Source organism: Varanus komodoensis, unplaced genomic scaffold (genome assembly GCF_004798865.1).
Source record: "Varanus komodoensis strain SLA01 unplaced genomic scaffold, ASM479886v1 scaffold29_1, whole genome shotgun sequence".
NCBI lineage: Eukaryota > Metazoa > Chordata > Lepidosauria > Squamata > Varanidae > Varanus > Varanus komodoensis.
The window spans coordinates 4,378,769-4,400,195 of NW_025335759.1; the positions used below are offsets into that span (position 1 = coordinate 4,378,769).

Consider the following 21,427-nt stretch of genomic DNA (forward strand, 5'->3'; position numbering starts at 1 on the left):
AATATTTACTTTTTGATTTATTCTTGTCATTATTGTATTTAGTCAACATCTTATATTTACTGGAGATGGAAGATTATGTAGGAAGGGCCCCTGTGTATAGCTTCTGCTGTGATATTTTAAATTGTGTTGCATTTTAACTGTTTTGTGTTGTCAGCTGTTCAGAAAGCTCATGAGCTGTGAACTTGTTGAATACATACACATACATACATACATACATACATACATACATATTTCAATCCAGCTCCAAATATTGGAGAGCCATTGTACGCACTGTGGGATAGCACAGGAACGTTGAGAGCAGAGCAGAAAAAGAAAAAGGCGGGAAAGAGCAACAGGGGAACAAGAGGAACAAAAAATGACCTGATGCAGCCTAAGAGGCCTAATTAAATACTCCACAGTAACTGAGGAATATGGATGGCTGCCCAGGAGTCTGCCTGGTGCTTTTTGATCTGTTTAGTCTGTGGACTTCTTGCTTCAGAGTTAATTACACACTTAAACCCTTTCTGTTTAAGCTAATGCACCATGGGAAATGTTCCATGGACTTGCTCCCTCCTTCTCCCCCTGATTTCCTTTGTATTGAGCATCCTTTTAAAGTGCTCCTCTGCTTGAGGGAAGCTCGTCGCCCTTGTTTAATTGAACCACGTGCACCCTCTCTAGTCTGAAAGGGGTTTTGTTCTCCGGGATGTGGCAGGCCACTGCCTCTCTCACAAAGACAAGGGCTAAAGAGAGGCCGTTTCCCTAAAATGGCCTTCAGCAACAGGCATTGCCATGCACAACCTCCCCCAGGATTTCCTGGAAAGCAGAACATTCACAAGCAGTGGGCTGCGTAGAAGCCAGCCATGACGGAACCTGAAGAGTAAAGAGCTGTTCCCAAGCACTTCACTTGGGCAATCCATTCCTGGTAAAAGCAGGCTTGTGGCATCAGCTGGTATCTGAAGCACCATTGCCTCCTGGATGGATCTACCTGTACATTCAGATCTACAGTAGGATTCAGATCCAGAAGAAATCACCGACAAAGAGGAAAGACATCACCGAAAAAGAAAGAAAAGATCAAAGAGGAGGGTGTTTTGCATGAACTTTTCATATGTCAGTATTCACACAGAGAGATGCAAATTTTGACATAATTCGTGTAATACACATAGAGTTCATCTCACTACAGTGAGAAAGGTTATAACCAAGTAACCTACTACCTATTTCATCTGCTGCTGTTTCATCAGGTGTAGATGGACAACAGTTCTCATGAGTCTCATCTTTAAACTGGATTTGGACAAAACAAAATCCAGCTGGCCTTTCAAGATGGCCACCATCTTCACAACGCCCCTGCATTTCCTGTCATGGCCTGCCTTTCCTTTGCTGTGTTCTCACCCAAGCCGATAGACCAAACATCTCCACCTAAACTTCTGCCACTAAAGCAAATACAGGTAACCTTTTTCAGCAGTGATTAAATTTTCATCCCTGGCCTTTCGCAAAAGCTCAGGCAATCATCCTGTAGCAAGAGAAGCACGCTTTGGTCTCCTCCTGATGCATTTCAGGGAGAGAGGCTGTCTAGCGAACCAAACTTTGAAGAATAACATTTTTAAAAAATTCTCAGAAGTGTTGCCTGACCCTGTAGAACTTGCAATCTTATCACTTTGAGAGTGACATAATCCAGATATAACAGAGACGTTTCTCTATAGCCCCTCCAGGATGATACAACATTCAGATGCACACAGGAGAAACGAAATGCTTTCCGGCATCCTGAACAATTTGCTATTGCATTTTCTAAAACACCCTTCGCAACCGGGCACCCTCCAGATTTTGTGGACTTCACGTCCCATCAGTGGCATTCTGGATAGCCAATTACTATGGATGCTGGGATTTGTAGTCCAAAACACCTGGAAGCAGCTGGTTAGGGAAGGATGGTCTAAGAGAAAGGGTTCCAATCTAGTTCTCTTCCTCATAGTTTCCTGCGTGCTGCAACCATTTAAAGGGGATTGGTTGCTTTTATCCAAGCATGTGCAGGCTTTAGGGCCCAATCCGTGACTACACCTCCTGCCTTTGCTGAACATAAACATCAGGTATCTGAGAAAGGCCCTTGTTCAATATCTGTGATGCTCACAGTTATATAATCAACATGCCAAAATAACCCTCTAAGAAAAATGGTGAACTTAGAGGTGAGGGGAGGAATAGGCTAAGCCAAGGGACTGCTGGATGAGTGGAACTGCATCTTTCAGGTTGTTGCAGTTTAAAGCACGACCACTCTTTGGTGGGAATGTACACAGCCACATCAACATTTCAAAATATCAGGAATTCTCCAGTTATACCTGCAAGCACTAGTCCTTCAACTGTGAAAAATTCAGACTTCAGCACTAAGTAAAACCCACCTGGAAGCAAGACCCGTTGAACTCAGTGCAATTTGCTTGGTTTGGAGTATACAATATGAGCAATACAATATGGAGAAAATTTGAAGAGTAGAAAGTTTGAAGAGCAACAAGATGAGTGAATCAGTTTATTTCCAGACTGTGCCAATGGTGCACATATTCAATAGCCCAATCTCCATAAATGTCTTCAATCCTTTCATTTAAAAAGGGATATTTATTTTCACATGCAATTTATCCTATCAAATGCATTTTGTAGGTAACATTCCCTAGCATACACATTTTAATTTGCAGCTTCACCTGATATGCACTTTACTAAATGCAATACTTTAGTAGAAAACTACATCAGAACATCTGGAGAAATGCACAGTCCAAAGGATACCTGCATTCCAATCTGCACAGCTGTTAGGAAGCTGTTAGGGAACTAGCTTGGCTCACTTAAAAATGAAATTCTTCCACATCCCTGCCAGTGGATGATGACTGGTAAGAATGGTTCTTTTCATAAGCACATCAAACATGACTTACTGTTTTCCAAGTTCTCTATACATTTATTTTCCTTTCCCTGGAAATCTGAACATGGAAATCTAATGCAGCAATCACATATTTATTCTACAACCTATACTGATATAATATGTTGTTTGTTTGGGGTTCCAGTTGCTTCTTCAGATCTCAGTTAAGAAAACAATTGCAACCAAGTATAAATGATTGAACAAGCCACTTCGGAGCCAACAAAGTATAATGCCTTCGCTACACAAATTTCTCTGCACCTTTATTACAGCCATCTGTGTGCCATCTCCTTCTTCACAGCTCTTGCCTTCTGCATCGCCTCTAATTATGAGGAAGATACCCAACGCTAAGAGCAATTCCACTACTTAGCAATATTTATTATATTTTGTGTGAGCTTCTGAGAACAAGCCACACATGCAAACACAAAATAACAGTCACCAAGAAGCACCAGTGCAATTAAAGATGAAAAATGGTGAATCAGGACCACAATCCATCCTGAACTCCACACAACAGAGGAGTCTGGAAAATGTTTATTTGACCTGCTTGGCTTCCTCATCTCCAAATGAAATATGAATACATTGACATCTCAAAAATTATAACGCGCACTCATTAGCTTTGTGCAGTGCCTGAACGTTCCAAGAGAGAAACATCTACTATCAGGCTGTTCTAATGAACTGTGAGACTTAGAACTGTGTCATAAAGAGACGATTCTTCTTCAGGTCTGCATGAATTCAGTCAAAACTTGACAGGGGCTGAAATGCAAAAGTGGGTGAGACCAGAGTCCAAAATGTGGGGTGAGGGAGTTATAGGTGTGGCTCTTATCTATTCCTTGCCTTTTTCCTGAAAGTAACACAAAATCTGCTTACAAAATCCTCCTTGTCTTCAATGCATCCTCACAACAACCATGTTTGGTAGATTAGTCACTGACTGCCCCAAAGTCACCCAGTGAGCTCCATAATCAGGTCAGGCCTAGAATCTGTTCTCCCACATCCCAGTCCAACACTTGTAAACACTACACAACACTGACTCTTTGTTCCACACACAGTGGGGCAAAAGGTATTCTTTCCAGACTTTTGCATGTTCCTTCCATCAGCTTTGAATCTGAGGACAAGGCAGGATGGACTCAGAGCCTGCAGTAGGGATGCACTGAAGCTCTGTGGAATCCACCCCTAGCATTCGGGGAGCTCCCCTTGTGCTCAGCCCTATCTTGGAAAGTGAGCTAAACCAAGAGGAAGTACACAAACACTCACAGAGTAAGCATTTGTGACTGGCAACCTTTGCCAGGTGCAACAGTACTAACAACTCCGGGAACCCTCCGTGAAGGACATTAGGAGGGTGAGTACGCGGAGGAGGGCTTTCTCTGCAGTGGCGCCCAATCTATGGAATGCGCTCCCCAGAGAGGTCCGCCTGGCACCGTCGTTATTTGTTTTTCGGCGCCAGGCCAAGACCTTTTTATTCAAACGTTATTTTAATTGTTAATATTATTTATTCATTTTATTCTTTGGCCAGGGCAACTTAATTTATATTGTTAATTTATATTGTTTTACTGGATTCTATTTATTTACGGTTGTGAGCCGCCCTGAGGCTTCGGCGAATGGGGTGGCATAGAATCCCCCTAAATAAATAAATAATAAATAAATAAACAACTTCCGCTACACTGATGCGAAAGAGGGAGACGGCTTGGTTGTGGGGCTGCATTCCTGGTGAGAGCCATGTGAACAGTGTCCCTCCACATCACATGCAGTCGCAAATGTGGCTGCACATGGCACAGAAGAGGGACATGGCATGGAAGCATGAGAGCACTGAGTGCGTTTGCCAGGACCTCAGCCTCAGGGCCACATCAAAGCAGACAGAAATCCAGGGAGCCAGCTCCAGGGAATCTGCCAGACTCCCACCTCTGGAACGGATTCCTCACACATCCCTAGCCTGGAGGTCCAGATCTGGAGGAGAGGGCTTAAACTTTCCACTCTGCATTACAGACGAAACGAGATTCTGATGACTGCTTGTGTGTATTGCAATTTCTGGCTCAAGGGATGGCCACGCACTAGGTCAGGCTGCTAGCCTTCTTCCCACTCCCCCAAATAGCTCATGGGATGATGAGGAAGTGCACAGAAGGAAGAGGGGGAAACTGCAAATGTCCTCCCCCAGTTCCAGTAACCCTTTTGGGGAATTCTAAGGCTGAGCAGAGAGAGGTGTAGACAGCGGAAAGCCCTTTAGAGACGGCTTTGGCCCATCTCCCAACCATATACCAGCCCGAGATTCCATGGGTGAAAGCAAAGGGCATGTTTCTTCTAACCGCCCCCCAATCCACAAGAATGAAGGCCTGAGAGCTACCAATGCCACCTGCCACTGGACTTTGCTGAGTTCTCCTTCCTAGAGCAAGAACTGCAGGAGGATCCGGTAAAGACCTGGCTTCAGGCAAAAACGATAAATTTTGAAAAGTACACCAAAAAAGAATTGCCTATAAAATGAAAGGCAACATGTTTCCCTCTGCTTCTGTCTTGTTTGTTTGTTTGTGCTCTTTTCTCCATTTCAGATTCAACATCTTATGAATGTTTCCTCTGACAAACAAAGCAGATTCAGCCTCACGTCCTTTTCCAGGCTCAGATATTGATTTTGCTCTGGCTATTTCAACTTCATTTTGTTCACTTCCACCAGCATGGCTCCTCCAAGCTTGGCTCCATTAACTTTCATACATTTGAATACATTGACAATGGCATAGCAATGACACATCTGACATGCCACCAGCCTCTCTCTGTTTCCCGGGGAGTGGAATGGCACATCTTGCATCTGCAGGTATCAATTCTAGGTACTTACAAAAGGCAATAACCACTTGGAGGCCGGTAGCCTGTGAAGACTGGAAATGGGCAATGAATGTCTCTTGCTGGACCTTTTGAAATGAAGCAGTTGATGATGCCTGATTACTTAAAAATGGGAAATATCCAGCGTGAGAAAAATAAGATTAACGGGAGCAGCCGCAATTCATTCTGCCAGACTCAATGCTACATGCCGCAGATTAGCACAGAGATGTCTCCAGCAAATGGGTAGGGTTTCTTTTAAATAATGCCAGAAAACCTCATGCATCAAAATGACCAAAGAAAAAGGTTACCTCTTGCATACTTTCACCTGCAAGCTACAAAGGAATGCCGTCATGACAGAGCCATTCAGCATAACAATGGGTGGAGATGAAATAATCAAAGAGACAACAAATCAAAGTAAACCTTTTAACCAAGTTGATATATATTTCACAGCAGTGAAAACAGTTAGGGAACAAATTATGAAGCTATGCATATTCAAGATTCTCTGTGTGTGTGTGTGTGTGTGTGTGGGTGTGTGTGGGTGTACGTACACAGACAGGACGCAGCCCAGTTCAATAAATATAGAACTGATTAAAAACATGAGTTTAAGGCTACAATCCCATGCCTGTTTACCTGGGAGTAAGGTTCATTACAAACATTATTGAGTTCCTTGATACCTCTCTATATGGGTGAAATATTTCTGAAGCAAGATATTTTCTTAGGATTTTTTTATGATGCACACATGAAACAGGGGAGAGTTCCATGGTCACAGGTCTTTCGCATGCAAGAGAGAAAAAATGGCGGAATGTCACTGCCATGCTTAAAATTGCATTTGTATTTTTTTTAAGTTGCTGTCTAATCAGGAGAGTATTTTCCACTAATTAAAAGGTTCCATTTAAATAGTGAATCCAGCCAACTAACTAAACAGTGCAACATTATATATGCACATGTATAAGCATTAGCTCACATATGGTCATATTCAATCTGTTTCCCACTGGGGTCACAGCATGTGCTGGACCCTCTACAAGGATAAGCAGTACTTGGCTGGCAACACAGGGATTCAGATTTCTGAACCTGAAGATGACTCTGTCACAGTTTGACGCCCTCTTGGTGCCTAGCCAGAGACCGATCCAAAACGCCTGGAAGAGTTTGGAGGCCAAGCGGAAGGTACGATATGTCTGTCTAGATCTGCTTGGATGTTCTTACAGGAAAGGGGCTGTGCAGGCATCCAGCTGCCTTCCAGTCACTGGCTTTGGCCTTGAGAAGGAGTCAACCTTTTCTCCATCTGGGAACCTCACAGGACTGGGGAGGCATGGATTGCAGAGGTGTCACTCAGGCGGAATCCTCATTCCTGAAGGTCAGAAGAGAACGTCCCAGGTGGAATAGGAGCTTCATGGAGAGGCTCAATAGGAGCCAACATCCTGGTCAATTAGTGCTTGGAGAGTGAGCATGGACACACCTTTGCTCTGGGGGTGTCCACTCCCCAGAGACTATACAGGGAACATCTCTCATCTTCCTTCTCTGCATCTTTGCTGATGACTCTGCCAGCAACCTGAGCCTCATGAAGCACTCTGAACGTGGACTCTACCTAATTTGAACTTCATTCTCTTTGAACTTTTACTGTCAAGAACCTGCCACGGGGGGGGGGGGGACCTGTTCCACTTTCTATAGGCTGTATGATGTGACTTTGTCAAGGAATCTACAGCCTGGTGTCATGGGACTTCGAAAATTAGTCCCAGGGAAGCCGAAGCCTCCTCCCTGGTTTGATCCTGGAGGTCCTTTCAAAGTAAAGTAGTTGCTGCATAAAAATGCTAGCAAGCAGCTTTATCATCTTGCATGCAAGAGGGTAATGCCCTTAAGAGAGAATAGCAACCAGCAGTGTGATTCTTTATATATCTTTTGCACACCTTCATCTTGACTGGTTAACAGTTTAATTACAGATGTATCTTCTTTTGCATAGTTTGGGTGTTAAAGGATACTTAGCTTCTTGTTTTGGAGCACAAGGAATATATACATGGTTACTTTGGAAAGAAGAAAATTGATATTTTTGACAGCCCTATTATGGTTATCAACAAGCATGCTTTGAAACTTTCTTCCTGACTGTGGATCATGGGGACTAGGTACATTCTTCAGCATTTTCTCTGTTAAAACTCAAATGCCTTGTTATCTTTTTTGCTTCCTTTCCTGGCTAATTGGAGCTAATTCCTAGCTCCTGGACATTTCTAGGTTTCAACTCACATTTATATATTAGTATCGCACTGCATTTACATCCCACCTTTCATCCTCCAAGGAATCCAGGTGGTTTACAAGGTTCTTTCTCCTCTCCATGCTGTCCTCATAACAACAACACTGTGAGGTAGGTTGGAGTAAGAGCCCCTGCCTGGTCCAAAGCCAGCCAATGAGCATCGTGGCTGAGTGGGGACTGAACCTCGATCTACCAAGTCTCAGTCCAACAGTCTCGCCACTGCACCAAGCACAGTAGAGAGATCCCAGAGCTGGGAGCTTTAGATGTTGGAATGTCTACATGTGGGAAAGTAGATTGAACTCCAGTCTGATCTTGTCTCTGGAGCCTTATGATCAAGAGACCTAGACTCATAGTACCTGGAAAGGCCAACCCAAATGGAAAGGTTCATCTTGACCTCCATGGGAGTATGTATGATAGCTCAGGTCCTCTTCTAGAATTCCTTCCCTTTCCTTACCAGCTATGGGTCTCAGATCCTTCCACCAGTAGAGGAGCAGCTAGGAGTTGCTGAGCTCCAAAGGCCAACATTCACCTAGAGATTCCAACTCATTGGCAAAGCTGGATCCGACCTCTGGTCTGATCTCTGGTTTCTGGGCAAGTGAGACCAGCGACTAAGATCCCTTCTCTCATTGCAGGAGCATCTGTGATGGCCTCAAATCTTTCTCTTCAGCAGGAATCAGCTCAGGTCCCTTGCTTTAGTGAGGAATATGAAGGAATTTTATTGTTAAGGGATGTTCCAGCCCTCTACCTTGAGGGAGAACTGTTTCAAGAGCCTAGAGCAAAATGTCTGAAGACTTTAGCTATTCAGCTGATACCCTGGGATTTCCTGTAGTAGAAGGACCTTGCTGACCCAGGGTCTCCTGTGTCAGAATAGCAGAATATGAGATTGTCAGGTACTGGTCCTGCAATCTCATGGATGGGAGTGTCCACTGCTTCAGAACCTCACTGATGTTTCAGAAGCGGGTGAGGCACCAGTGTCCAACTATCAACCTCCCACTTGCTTCTAGAAGTTACTGCTGCAACAGCTCCTTCTGCCCAGCTCATGCCACGTTTCTGCCACTTTGCTTGGACAGCTCCACTGCCGCCTCAGAAACTTACGGAAGATCCACTCCAGTTGGATGCTTCCATGTTCTCCCCTGTAAGTCAGGAAGTTCCAAGCCACACTGGAAACAGAAATGAGACGTGCATACATGTACACATCACTGGTGGAGGCAGGGACACTCTTGTGAACTTTGCATACCTCATTTCCTCCATTAAAAAACCGCTTAATCACTTTCCCCTCACAACTCTCCCAAAGTTCGTCTTTATCTGCTGGGTATGGAAGGTGCCAACCTTTTAGCCATTTCTTACTAATAGATAAGGTAAACCCTTTCTCTGCTTGCAAGCTGCAGAGTGCAGGGCTATTACACAACAAAGCTATGGGGATCGGCTTCAGCTGTCCAAATTCATTTATTCTGCTATGGCCTCTCATGCATACAGAGAGAGGATCACACTTATGCATGTGTGCACACTCTTGCAAACACACACACACTTCATATGATTCTCTAGAATCCTTAGAAAATGCATGAAACCCTCCATATGTAAGGATTCCACTTTAGCATTTCATGGACTTATTCTTTAGCAGCTTTAGTATTTCATGTGTCCCATCTGTTTTCGGTGTTATGATGGATGTCATATGTGTGTATTTAGGGTATTGATTCTGCTTTGATTTGTTGTTCTTCACTATTACATTGTTCTCTTGTTGGAGTGAATAGCTCTATCTATTTCTGAGGCTTCTCTTCCTTGATTGCTATTCAGAAAGTCTCATGCCTCATAGTTTGCTAAGCAACCTTTCTCTTCTAAAATGATTGTCTCAAGGTTCTGCTATTTTAAAAAATCCCAACCTCTTTATCCAGCTGAAGCATTAGGATCACAAATAATGTAAATTAGAATCAGTGGCCCTGTGTAAAGTTGGCAATGCAATCATCTAGGCGAAGGCATCCTCTTTTAACACAGCTTCACCTTGAGTTTGTCATGCGTCCAGAAATGTGACAAGAGGGCATCCTTCCAAATGGTGATGTCTTTGTCAACCATATTTTGACTTCCTAACCAAATTCTGGACACTTTTTGCTATGTGCTCACATTTCACAAAGTGAGCAAGCAAAGCAGGCAGTCTATTTCAGATTCCTGTTTTGTCTGAAATGGGAAAACCAACACCTTCAGAACAAGCCGGTATAGTAAGCCATGGATTGACGTTGGCTTAAAATCCGGTCTTATCTAAAACTATGCCAACTGTAGTTTCCTGGTTCAACAGAAAAGGGAAACTGTGGCCCATGGAAGACTTTTGGATTTGTTTGCCCCTCCCCTGTGGGGAGCAGCAAAGCAGCTGCATAGATGCTGAAAGGCTTGGTCATATTTTGCTGTAGTGAGCCGAAATATGGTTGTGAGAACTCTTGCAATACACAGCCTTGGTGAGTTTGGCTTCTGTGTCAACACTGACACAGTGGAAAGGCAAAAATGCAAAATATTTACACTGAGAAGCAGAAATCGATCCTGGGAAACATGGAACTGCAGCAGTTGTTAAAGTAAAACGTGGAGATGTATTCCAGAGGAAGAGTGTCACTCTGGATTTCTGAGGTTCCATTAAGCACATGTGCAATATCCAAAGTTGTTTACTTCTGTGTGAATTACATATGCTAATTAACCCATTCAAGCATCTGAATATATGCCATCAGCAGGAGCTGGTCTTTGCCAGTTCTGTTACCAAACTGGGCCCACGCCTGCTTTTGTGTCTGGCGATGTCTCTGGACCCAGCAGGGCTAGATTCAGACATGCGCATGCAGCATGGACCTCTGTGCAAAGGGGTCTTTCTTTGCAGCTTTTGGCTGACACGGTGGCCCTGGTGTCTACATTCCCGTGCAATAATTTACCCCTCCTCCCTTTGACAGGTATGCAAGGTGCCTTTCGGCTGCTCGTTCCAGGATGATTCATATACTAGAAAAGAAAACATCACCTCTAGCAGAAGGCAACTTTAATTTGGGATAGCGAGAACTACAGTATAGTACCTCATGCTGTGCAATTGAGTTAGAGTCTAGCTTTTTTTCTGGCTTAAGATCTGGTTGACCCATTATTATTATTATTATTATTATTGTTGTTGTTGTTGTTGTTGTTGTTGTTGTTGTTGTTGTTGTTATTTCTTAAGGACCATTTGCAATGACGTCAACCATTCCAGCTGCTTGGCTTGTGTTAGTGCTTGCTTCTACAGGAGAGACAATTGAAGAAGCAGGCCAAGGAAGCACACCTGGCCTGTTTACAACATAAAACATCCATAATGAGCTTGGCTTAACACAGGTCTTAGCAGACTCAGCATCATTATGCAGAGAGGTAAGATTTCCGCTCCATATAGGTCACATTCACTCCTGTGTTTAACTAATATTTACACCAATAGAGATAACTCTGGGGGTGTATGAAAACGTCATTTCAGTTGACAAATCACTCTGAAATGCCCCACCAGCAAACTACAAATTGGACTATTTCCCAAATTTGTGTTCACATCTGCAAAATGTACACTTAAGGAATGCACGGTTTTCTCAAAATGCACGCATTTTAAGTCACCCACACTTGAGAAAATTTTCTCAGTTTGGAAAAAGAGCACAGATTTGGTATTGTTTGTGCACATTTCACATTTGTTTTGCACAGTTTATCCCATCGGGCAAAACAACCAAGAATCAGAGAATCTCAGTAAGGTTGAACATCACTCATTTGCTCATTCCTAGCTAATACAATGGAAAGATGTGGAAATGAACAGCTGCAACTCTTTCCTTCCCAGTTGCAGTGTATGGCTGTGATAGCTGGACCATAAGGAAGGCCAGGCACCAAACAATTGAGGCCTTTGAATTGTGGTGCTGGAGGAGACTCCTGCGAGTCCCTTGGACCGCATGGAGATCAAAGCAGTCAGTCTTAGAGGAGATCAGCCCTGACTGCTCTTTAGAAGGCCAGATACTGAAGATGACACTCAAATACTTTGGCCACCTAATGAGAAGGAAGGACTCCCTGGAGAAGAGCCTAATGCTGGGAACAATAGATGGCAAAAGAAGGAGGGGACAGCAGAGGAGGAGGTGGCTTGATGGAGTCACTGAAGCAGTCGATGTGAGCTTAGGTGGACTCCAGGGGATGGTGGAGGACAGGAAGGCCTGGAGGAGTGTTGTCCATGGGGACACGAAGGGTCGGACATGACTTCGCAACTAGCAAACTCTTTCCTTGAAGATGGGATAGGCCACCTTTTGCTAAGCAGTTTCTCTGCTCAGAAGGACCCTATTAACCAAGAACACTCCTGATAAATCACTGTCTCTGTTGTCATTGATTCTGCCTTTTATGGATGACTCAAGATCAAAGGAGCGGTGGCAAATTTTCAAGTACAAGTGCCCTTCCTTGCAGGCTCCATTGCCATGTCCTCAGCAGCAGTCCAAAAACTCACACAGGCACCTTGATCAATATCATCAAACCAGTTCTAGCCGTTTTTAACTCCAGCAGGAGGAAGTCTTTTGTAAAGCAAATTGGCTGTAATTGCCCATTCAAGACCAAGTCAATGGAGATATCAGCTCTGGATATCCTAAAAAGCCCACTTCAGATTAGAAGAGAGCATCTTAAAACCCACAGGTTCTCCAACCTGCAGAAGTCCATGGGAACACTACACTTCCCACAATACTCCTTTCTGTCTATGCTCCTCCCCTGCTGCTCCTAGTGTAGCTTACTGGCACACATGGCCAGTGGGGAGACTTTCAAAGTCCTCATGCCTGTGTTTGACTGATTTTGTGGGAAGAAACCCAGGTCATTTTCCAATTGATCCAAGGCAAACATCACCCAAATCTCTAGGAAGAATTTCTGGAAAAGCAAATTGGCAACCCAAATTGCCTGGCTTCACTTCCTGAAATATGAATTATCCTATACCAGCTTGTAAAGCAAGGTGTATAGACAAAAGGATCCAAACAGATTTCATTTGATAACTAAGAGGGCCATTTGTCCTACTTTCTAGTCCTCTATTTAGAGGGCTGCAAGATTGCACTATCTGAAGGCATCTTTTTGATAAAGAGCTGCCCAGTCTAAGACCTAGAGATTAAGAATATTAAGGGAGAAAAGAGGCCTTAAATTTCCCCACTATTCTATTAGCACTCATTTCCAAATTTGCATGAAATCTATACATTGACATATGCAAACTGTATTCAAATATCTGTCCTCATTGTTAAGGGGGAGTGATGTATTTCCTCTGTTTGGGGTTATACACAGGTAGCCACTGTAATGCCACACAATGGACAGAGAGATGCTGCATCTTGAGTTGTTATTATTTTGAAAAGGCTTCCACCAAAGGCAAAACAGTGCAGTGGCTCCCTGGAGAAAGAGCCATTTGCCCTGGAGAACAGAGACACTTCCAGGGTACACATACTTAATCAAATCAATTTTAAATATTTTAGGCTTCCCTTCAGGAAACTAAGTCTCCTCGAGGAGGCTTACAGACAAACATGAAGCCATAGAAAGTACAGCTTCGATAACCAAAATTCAAAAGATTAGTTTACGCAAATTCAAACAGGCAATACACAAAATGAACACATTTTCAAAAGCCAATACATCTACTCATCTCAGCTAGAAGCAATTTGACACCAATCCATCTCCAAAACCTTCCTGAATGCCAGAAATGATGGGACCCAGTTGTATATCCCTTGGAAGGAAATTCACAGTTTGGGAGCCACCCCCAAAAAGGCCCCATCCCTAGTGCTCACCCATCTATCTAATCTTTAAAATGGCCAGTCCCTTTTGTAGACTTCAGGAACCAGGGTTGGGGAAGGATTCATTCAAGGTATGTGGGTCCTTCAGAGCACTCAATCATTGGTGTGTGCATGAGAGAGATTTAGAAGAAATAAACATGTAGTTTCCTATAATCAGAAGAAAAGGCAGGAAGGCCTCCTACTTTAGGGTCCTAGATTAAGTGAAATGTTTCTCCATCAACACGTCATGATGGATATTCCCTGGGGATAAGCAGGGATTACTGGAGGTAAGCTGGGACAGCCTGTGTCTGGGGCTCCACCCAGGTACGTCTCTTTCCCTTCTGAACATGACAGAATTATTTCTTAGACTCTGACTTTATCTTCTACCACTGTCTCTGATCCACTTCACTTGGAGGAGGAGGAACACCCTGCAGTCTGAGTTCTCAGCTCCTGTACCATGTGCTACAGACCTCTGGGCCAATTCCACAGGGCCTGCAAGCTGCAGAGCAATTAATTGCCACTGGAAACCTGTTATTAGCCGAGAGAAAGGTGCCAAATGTACTGAGAGCAGGATGCCAAATGTCTCAGCTTTGTCACTGCCTCAGGCAGCCAGCACCAGCCTTTTTCAAGCTTGTTTCACCCCATATAGCTCCAGAAATCCCTCACACGCCGCAACTGGGGGGCTGTCTCCTGCTAGTGCACGCGGCCCGCTGCCAGGAGCACGTCAACATTCCCCATGGACATTTCTGACTTAATAAAAGGCAAAGATTCCTGCACACAAGGGAAGCCAAGCACAGCCAGCAGCGGCTTCCTAATTGTCTTCATGCAGAGACAAGTTCATTGTGTCTGCAATTAGGAAAGCCTGTGTCACCAGAACCTGCAAAAGAATCGCATGTATGGCTGAGTCCCAGTCTCTGGCTTCTGCTCCCACACACACCTCTCTCCCGCCTACACACTCCGTGGTGTTTCTCCTCCATTTGTTTCATCCACGTGCAGGTCTGTCTCAGGCAAAAAAGAAGGCTGCTTCCCCCTATTCCATCCCTTCATACAGGGCACCATTAAAATAATTTTAAAGGAAGCTCTATTACTTTTTTCATTATTATGCATGGAAATGAAAGTTTATCTAATAGAGTTGGTGGTGATACTTCATATAGAAGCAGCCTGGAATGAAATTGCCCGAAGCTGGAAATACGCTCAAGACCTCTCCTTGCAAAGGTTTCTGAACAGAATAGGGGTGGTTGCATTGAAAAATTGACTAATTGGATTAGAGTATATAGAGGAGGAATAAAACAAGATAATTTTATGAAAATATGGCATCCACTCTTTGTCTGTGATAGGGACTCAAACAGTACAGAAGACTGAATGCTTCCCAAACGCCAGTGCAGCCAATAAAGAGCTGGTGTCATATGGCTAGAAGTGCACACCCGAGAGTAATCAGGCAGCCATATTTTATGTTCTTTAGGTTTTCCCTCCCTGGATCAGAAAGAGCAGGGGAAATTCCTTCTTCTGTGGATTTCTCCTCCTTCATCATCACTCCCTGAGAATGTCATTTCTCACATGGCCAGAAGACCACCAGTCTTGTACAAAAGTGTTTGGTGCACTATTTTTAAAAAAAGTATGCATTCTGTCATGCTCATTTTCTAATTTTTGCATTTTTCAAAAGCATTCCTTTCCCCATAAAAAGCATTGCAAGCGAGGGAAGGGACAGCTTCGATCACACCGTGTGTGCCTTCAGATTCAGATTCAGCAGGTGCAAATGGGATGAAGCCTGGCCCTAAATGAACCCAGGTCAATTTCTCATGCATCCATACATACAGTGAGAGAGACCATTCTTAAATACAGCAGACAGAGCTCAGATGAGTGGGTGGAACTGTGGATCTCACAATTAGCAGCATTGCTCGTGGGTGTTCTCAGCCAGGCAGATGGTAATTCAAAGGTCAAGAGGTGCAAAACGGAGATGGAGGAAGCCATGGAAACCCTGCAGGCAGCTTGCGCAAGGCACCTGCATTCCACACCTGGTTTGATCTCTGAAAAGGTTTAGACGCGACAAGCTGCTAAGGGTTATTTCCAGACAGGTCAGCTCTGACTCCCTTTCACTTGGGCAACAGGTCTGAGCATAGAGGCACCAGGGGATTTCTTAAAAAATCAAGCTGCAGCCTTTCAGTGACAGCTCCAAGTTGGTAGAAAGTGACTTTCCAAGTCCTGCTTTTTTCCTTATGATATAGGAAAGATATTCTCAGGGTTTTGAATATATATGAGTTATCCAAATGTGGCCTCAGTAATTTCCAGGGGCAACTCTGCAGCACATTTGTGAGCTCTCCCATAGAAAGACAGTATGGAGTAGAGGCTGAAGTGTTCAATTGGGACTCAGGAGATTCAGGTTCTAGTCCCTGCTCAGCCATGAAGCTCACAGGGTGATTCCCTACCTAACCTCCCCACAGGGCTGTTGTGAGGATAAAACAGCAGAGAGGAGAACATAAGAAATCTACAGTTGTCGATTGTACCCAAACCCATGATGTAAGTCGGAGTAGGCACCAACAGGTCTCTAGAGATCCTCCTTGGTACCCACCAAGATACCTTACTCCTTTCTAATTTAATTTTTAACATGCATGTTTTTCTTAATGGCACTTGGATGGCTTCAAAGTGAAGAGGGAATCCCTCTCGGTTGCCATCTTAATTCCCATACATGTCTCTGGGCAGGTTACTTGGCCTTTGGGATTAGCCACAGCGGCCACTTTATGGCTACATGCAGGACCATCTCCCAAATTTCCAAAGGTGTGAACCTTCCCAGCAGCCAAGATAGAGAGCCTGGCACTCTACAGTGTGTCTGTCTAAACTGGCTGGGCTCTGCAATCTACCCAAACAGCATTCACTGCTTGATGAACTACAGAAATTTACAAAAATGGTATGCGCAGCTCGTTACTGTGGCCCATACACTGTTCAGATCCACAAAAATCTCAGCCATTAAATTCTGATTCTCCAGTTCTGTGCCCTCACAAGGTGCGCTTCATCGTCTCATCATGCACCACTGCTCCCATCATGATCCAGCAATGACACGGCATGGCAATTTTCTCATCCAAAAGCTTTTATCAAGCTTTCCACTCAAATAATTAAGTGGAATTTGGAGAACAGGGGAGGGAACATATGTCCTTTTTGAGCCTTACAGGAGCTAATTAGGCAAATCATACAAATAATCCAACAGACCGGGTAGACAAAAGACTTTGATTTATCACAGATATTCCCCATTCAATAAGATGCCATTAGCTAGCTACATTAGCAGAATATAGCTTTTCTCTCACTTGCTCTTAATATCTCCGGCCAGGAAATTCCATTCTCTATCAAGGAGACTTCTCAGCTTCCTTGTCACTGTTTCTTTCAAGAAATAACAATAGTTCAAGTTATTTCATCCAAGATGTGAGGTAGGATGACCACTTATGAACCACCATAGAAGAGGAAATGTGCTACCGAAAAGGAGAACAATGGAGAGCAGTTTGCATTAATGTACATATGCTAATTTATATCGATTCATTCAAATTTAGAAATGGGTACTATATCTCACCACACTGTAACCAGATAACCTGCATGCCCACCTGTTCAGTCAGCTGTTCAGGTGTAGTTAATGGGCAACGGTTCTTAAGCTTAAGCTTAACGTTCTTTAGCTTAAAACTAGAATTAGACAGAACAGCCCTTCAAACAAAGGAAGGTCCTGTGGCTGCCCTTGTAACTGTAAAAGAGGACACATGTTCTGCTGCTCCAAAGGAGCCTTCCCGTCTTCCTTCAACTGTTCTACATCCTTCCAACAGTGGTGGAAGTTTGCTTTGACTACAGAGTTGCTGCAAAGTCTCCCATTCCACCCAACCCCACCCACACAATGAGGACTAGTCTGGTGCGATGGTGAGAATGTTGGACTGGGACTTGGGAGACACAGATGCCCTTCCCCTCTTGACCATGAAGCTCATGGGGCAACTTTAGGCCAGTCTGACTTGCAGCCTAGCCTACCTCAGAGGTTTGTTGGCAGGCTGAAATGGAAAGGAGGAAGGGGATTCTGTAAGCCACCTTGGCTTTTCCTTGCAAGAGGAAAAGGGCAGGTTAGAAACGGGATACGAAACGTTTCGAAATGGCAAAGAAATCAACACCCAACAAGAACGATCCCTCCCATCGCCACCTCCCAACCTTCCAACGTGGTCATGATGTCCCACCCTCACCAGGATTCATGCAGCCCCTGCACGGAGACCATATCTCAGGTAACGGTGCCTGTGGCAAGGCGCTGCAACGCTTTCACCACAGGCCATGCACACTGGGCACACACAAGGGAGGACCCTGCCGATAGGAACACAGCAAAGGCAGCCGGTCACCAGAGCACCGGGAGGAACAAGCGGGCTTTGCAAACCCTGCTCTATCTAGAACCCCACCAGCAGGGTGGCCACCTGTTCTCTTTGGCAGAGGACAGTCAACCTACCAAAGGACCACCCTCTCTTTGAAGGGATGGCCTATCCTATCCAGATGTAAAACCATCAGAACTTTTGCCCATCACAAGGGAGTACCTGCACAGCAATCAGAGCAGGTGGACACACCGGTCATCTGGTCACAGCATTATGTGCTATGCCAAGATGTATTGTGTGTGTGTGTAAAAACTCATATCAGTTCTTGTGAATTAGCATATACAGATATAATGCCCACCCTAACCATCATCCCCCCCTTTTTGGGTGATTCCCCCCCCCCTTTTGCGGGGACACCTGGTGACCACCCTACCTAACAAGTATCTTACTCTGGCATTTCAGACACTCAAAGAACACCAAAAAGCCACTCCAACCCACTATCACAACTGGGGACACCAGGATGGAGCACCACCACCAATTAAGGAAGGGGAGGCCACCGCAATCTTGCAAGTGCAGCGGCTGGAACAGTCTTCCAAGACTCCCGACCAGGTACCAATTTTGGGAGTTGCCCAGTCTGCATCCTGCAACTGCTGTGAACCATGTGCTGGCACCACCTGCATTGTCATTACTGGCTGAACACTCATGAGCACTTGTGAGTCCTGGCACACTCAATGCCTGGGCATGTGGAGGAGCTGCTTCTATACATACAGTAGAGTCCTACTGCAGCTCTCAGGGGATGCGGAGGAATATGGACCCAGCCATGGAATCATGGAATGGTCGAGCTGGAAGGGGCCACAAAGGCCATCGCGTCCAACCCCCTGCTGCTGCAGGACACCAAGTCACACCATCGCACTCAGGTGGCCATCCAGTTTCGTCTTGAATGTCTCCAGTGTGAGAGATGCATTTTTGAGGCATTCTTCCCATACGCCATGGGGAGGGGGCAGTGGGGGCTGAGGCATGACCTGAGAATTGAGTTCAGAAGGAGGCGTGAGGTTCAAGAAACCAGATATTTGCCTGGACCACTTGGAATGCCATGCTAATGATTCACATGGCAAGCTTACATAGGGTTAGGAACATAATCTCATACACACCTATTGCAAGTGATGTAAGGAATTTGAAAAAAAAAATCTTCGTATGATTTTGTTAGTTTTGGTGAAATTCACATAATTTCAAAAAGTTCAGTTTTGGAGGAGTTCTCCGGGACTGCACTGGGGAGATTAATTGCAAAATGAGACAGAGCCAAAGCAAAGGGGAAGGGCTAAAATAGTGGCCTATTTCAGCTAAATATTTACCACCAGTCACTGAGGCTTAAGAGGCATTTCAGCCTTTCAGAATGGTAGAAAATGCAACTGGCAGACCACAAAATGACTGCTAGCCAAAGGAAGCACCATCATGGCAAACCTCAGAGTGTTGGAGAAACCGCCCCCGCCAAAAAAAACTAGATTAACCACAACCCTGCGGTCTAGCACCCTTAATTTAACAAAACTGACTAGCTTGGATAGGTTGTCAAGCATAAAGGAACAGTCTAATTATCAAGAAGAGAAAGAAAAGGAAAATACTGAAATTAAAACCACAGCAACTTTGTCATGGACTGGTTTAAATATATGAGTTCAAAGCCTTTAAAAAAGCAATTAGCTGAAAACCGGTTGGCAATGAATTCCATTAATAAAGGTGCAGCGGGGAGCTCAAAGTTGTGAAACACAGAAAAATAATGCAGGGTTTAATGAGCCACACAGCACATTGGAAAGCAAAGGCCACAAAGATGGATGTGCAGAAGAAATCAACGATGAGACGTGAACAGGAGCTGGAGAATGGGCACATTTAGAAAGTAAACAGCAATAGCAAGTAAACAGCAATAGCAAGTGAATGCAGAACAGAAAAGCCAATCTGGGAAGAGAAGTCAAAACCAAGAAATACTGCTGTCTGGTGCAAAGGAGATGTTAATGTGGATGCCAAAATCTAGAAGAAAGGCTAAAAGAGTAACTGGGACAACATAATAGACTGAATTGAAACAGATACTAGACTAAACCAAACAGAAAGGGAAACTTGTTTTCGTAATGTTTAACACCTGAAAATAAATTAACTATTGAAGTCTGAAAACAAGAATGTATTTAAAGAGCAAGCACATGTACTTCATCAAAGAAGTAGACAATAGAGAACCTCAATGTGCATAAAATGGATCCATGAAAATAGGTCTATATGGATATGAATGTAGAAATAACAACTATAACAAAAAACAACCCCTCTCAGCATGGTAGGAAAGGTTGTGACCTGTTCAGGCTTCCGTCCAGGTGCTACATTGCTGATGGATGGAGTAGTGCTTGGAGTGCCAGCTTGGGACCTCAAGTCCCCCCAACCCCAGTCACAAAGTTCACAGCGTGACTCTGAGCCCATCGGTGACCCTCGGTTTAACTACCTTACAAAGTTTTATTGATTGAGATATTTATAGTGTTATATGCCACCCACTCATCCAAAAGGATCCTCTAAGCAGCTTAGAAAAAAAACCAGATAATTACAAATGTGAAAAACAACAATACAACCAGTTATAATAAAATCATAATTTTAAACACTGAACATTATAATTATCTCAAGCAAGCAGGACAACTACTATCACCATAAACACCAAATCTCAGATCAATTAAAATATTCAGAGAAGAGAAACGTCTTCACCAGGTGCCAAAATGATAACCAATTTCTTTCCATATTTGAGGGGCAGCCACCAAGAAGGCCCTTCTTTTATTCACCATCCCTTTCACCTCCTTAAGGGATGGCTCTTTCAGAAGGACCTCCCTGCCCAGATCTTAATAGGTGGGTAGGTACTATGTATGGGAGCAGACAGGTGTGAGGATAAAATGGAAGGAGTAAGCTCATGTAACTTCAAAGGGTGGGATATTATAGAAATGAATGTCCCAGTTCTCCCTTCCCAGGCTTCTTCTTTATAACAGGCATGCAGGGAAAGCTTGAAGGAAGATGGCCCCCTAAAAGGGGGAGACTTTTGATCTCCTCAGCAACATTTTTCCAGGTGCAATGCTCCCCTGCAGCCCCCGTGCCCCTCTGGTTTCTCCATCTCTGTTCCCCAAGGTGGGGGAATAGTTGCCCTTGGGGGAAGGGGCAGCATCCAACAGAGGTCCAGGATGTGGGCAGAGGTCCAGGAGGTGGGCATGGACCCTGCTCCAGGAGGGGAAGAACCTGTTTACCCACCTGCTCAGAAAAGTTCTAGCAGGGGGCTGAAATTGCACACCGAATTCCCAGCCTGAGCCTAGCACACCGCAAAGAGGAGAAATAGGCTGCTAGTTGGAAAGCTGACAGAAGTCAAGAGCCAGGATTTCTGGTGGCTAGAAAATGTAATCAGTGCTGACAATGAGTTGGAGAACAGAGACGGAGTGGAGGAGCCAAAGCCTGA

General features: G+C 44.4%; 1 protein-coding gene across 3 annotated transcripts in view; it reads right to left on the reverse strand.

The window, feature by feature from the left end:
- PTPRU (protein tyrosine phosphatase receptor type U) overlaps window positions 1–21,427 on the reverse strand; it is a 349,047-nt gene that overhangs the window by 236,599 nt on the left and 91,021 nt on the right. The window lies entirely within an intron of this gene.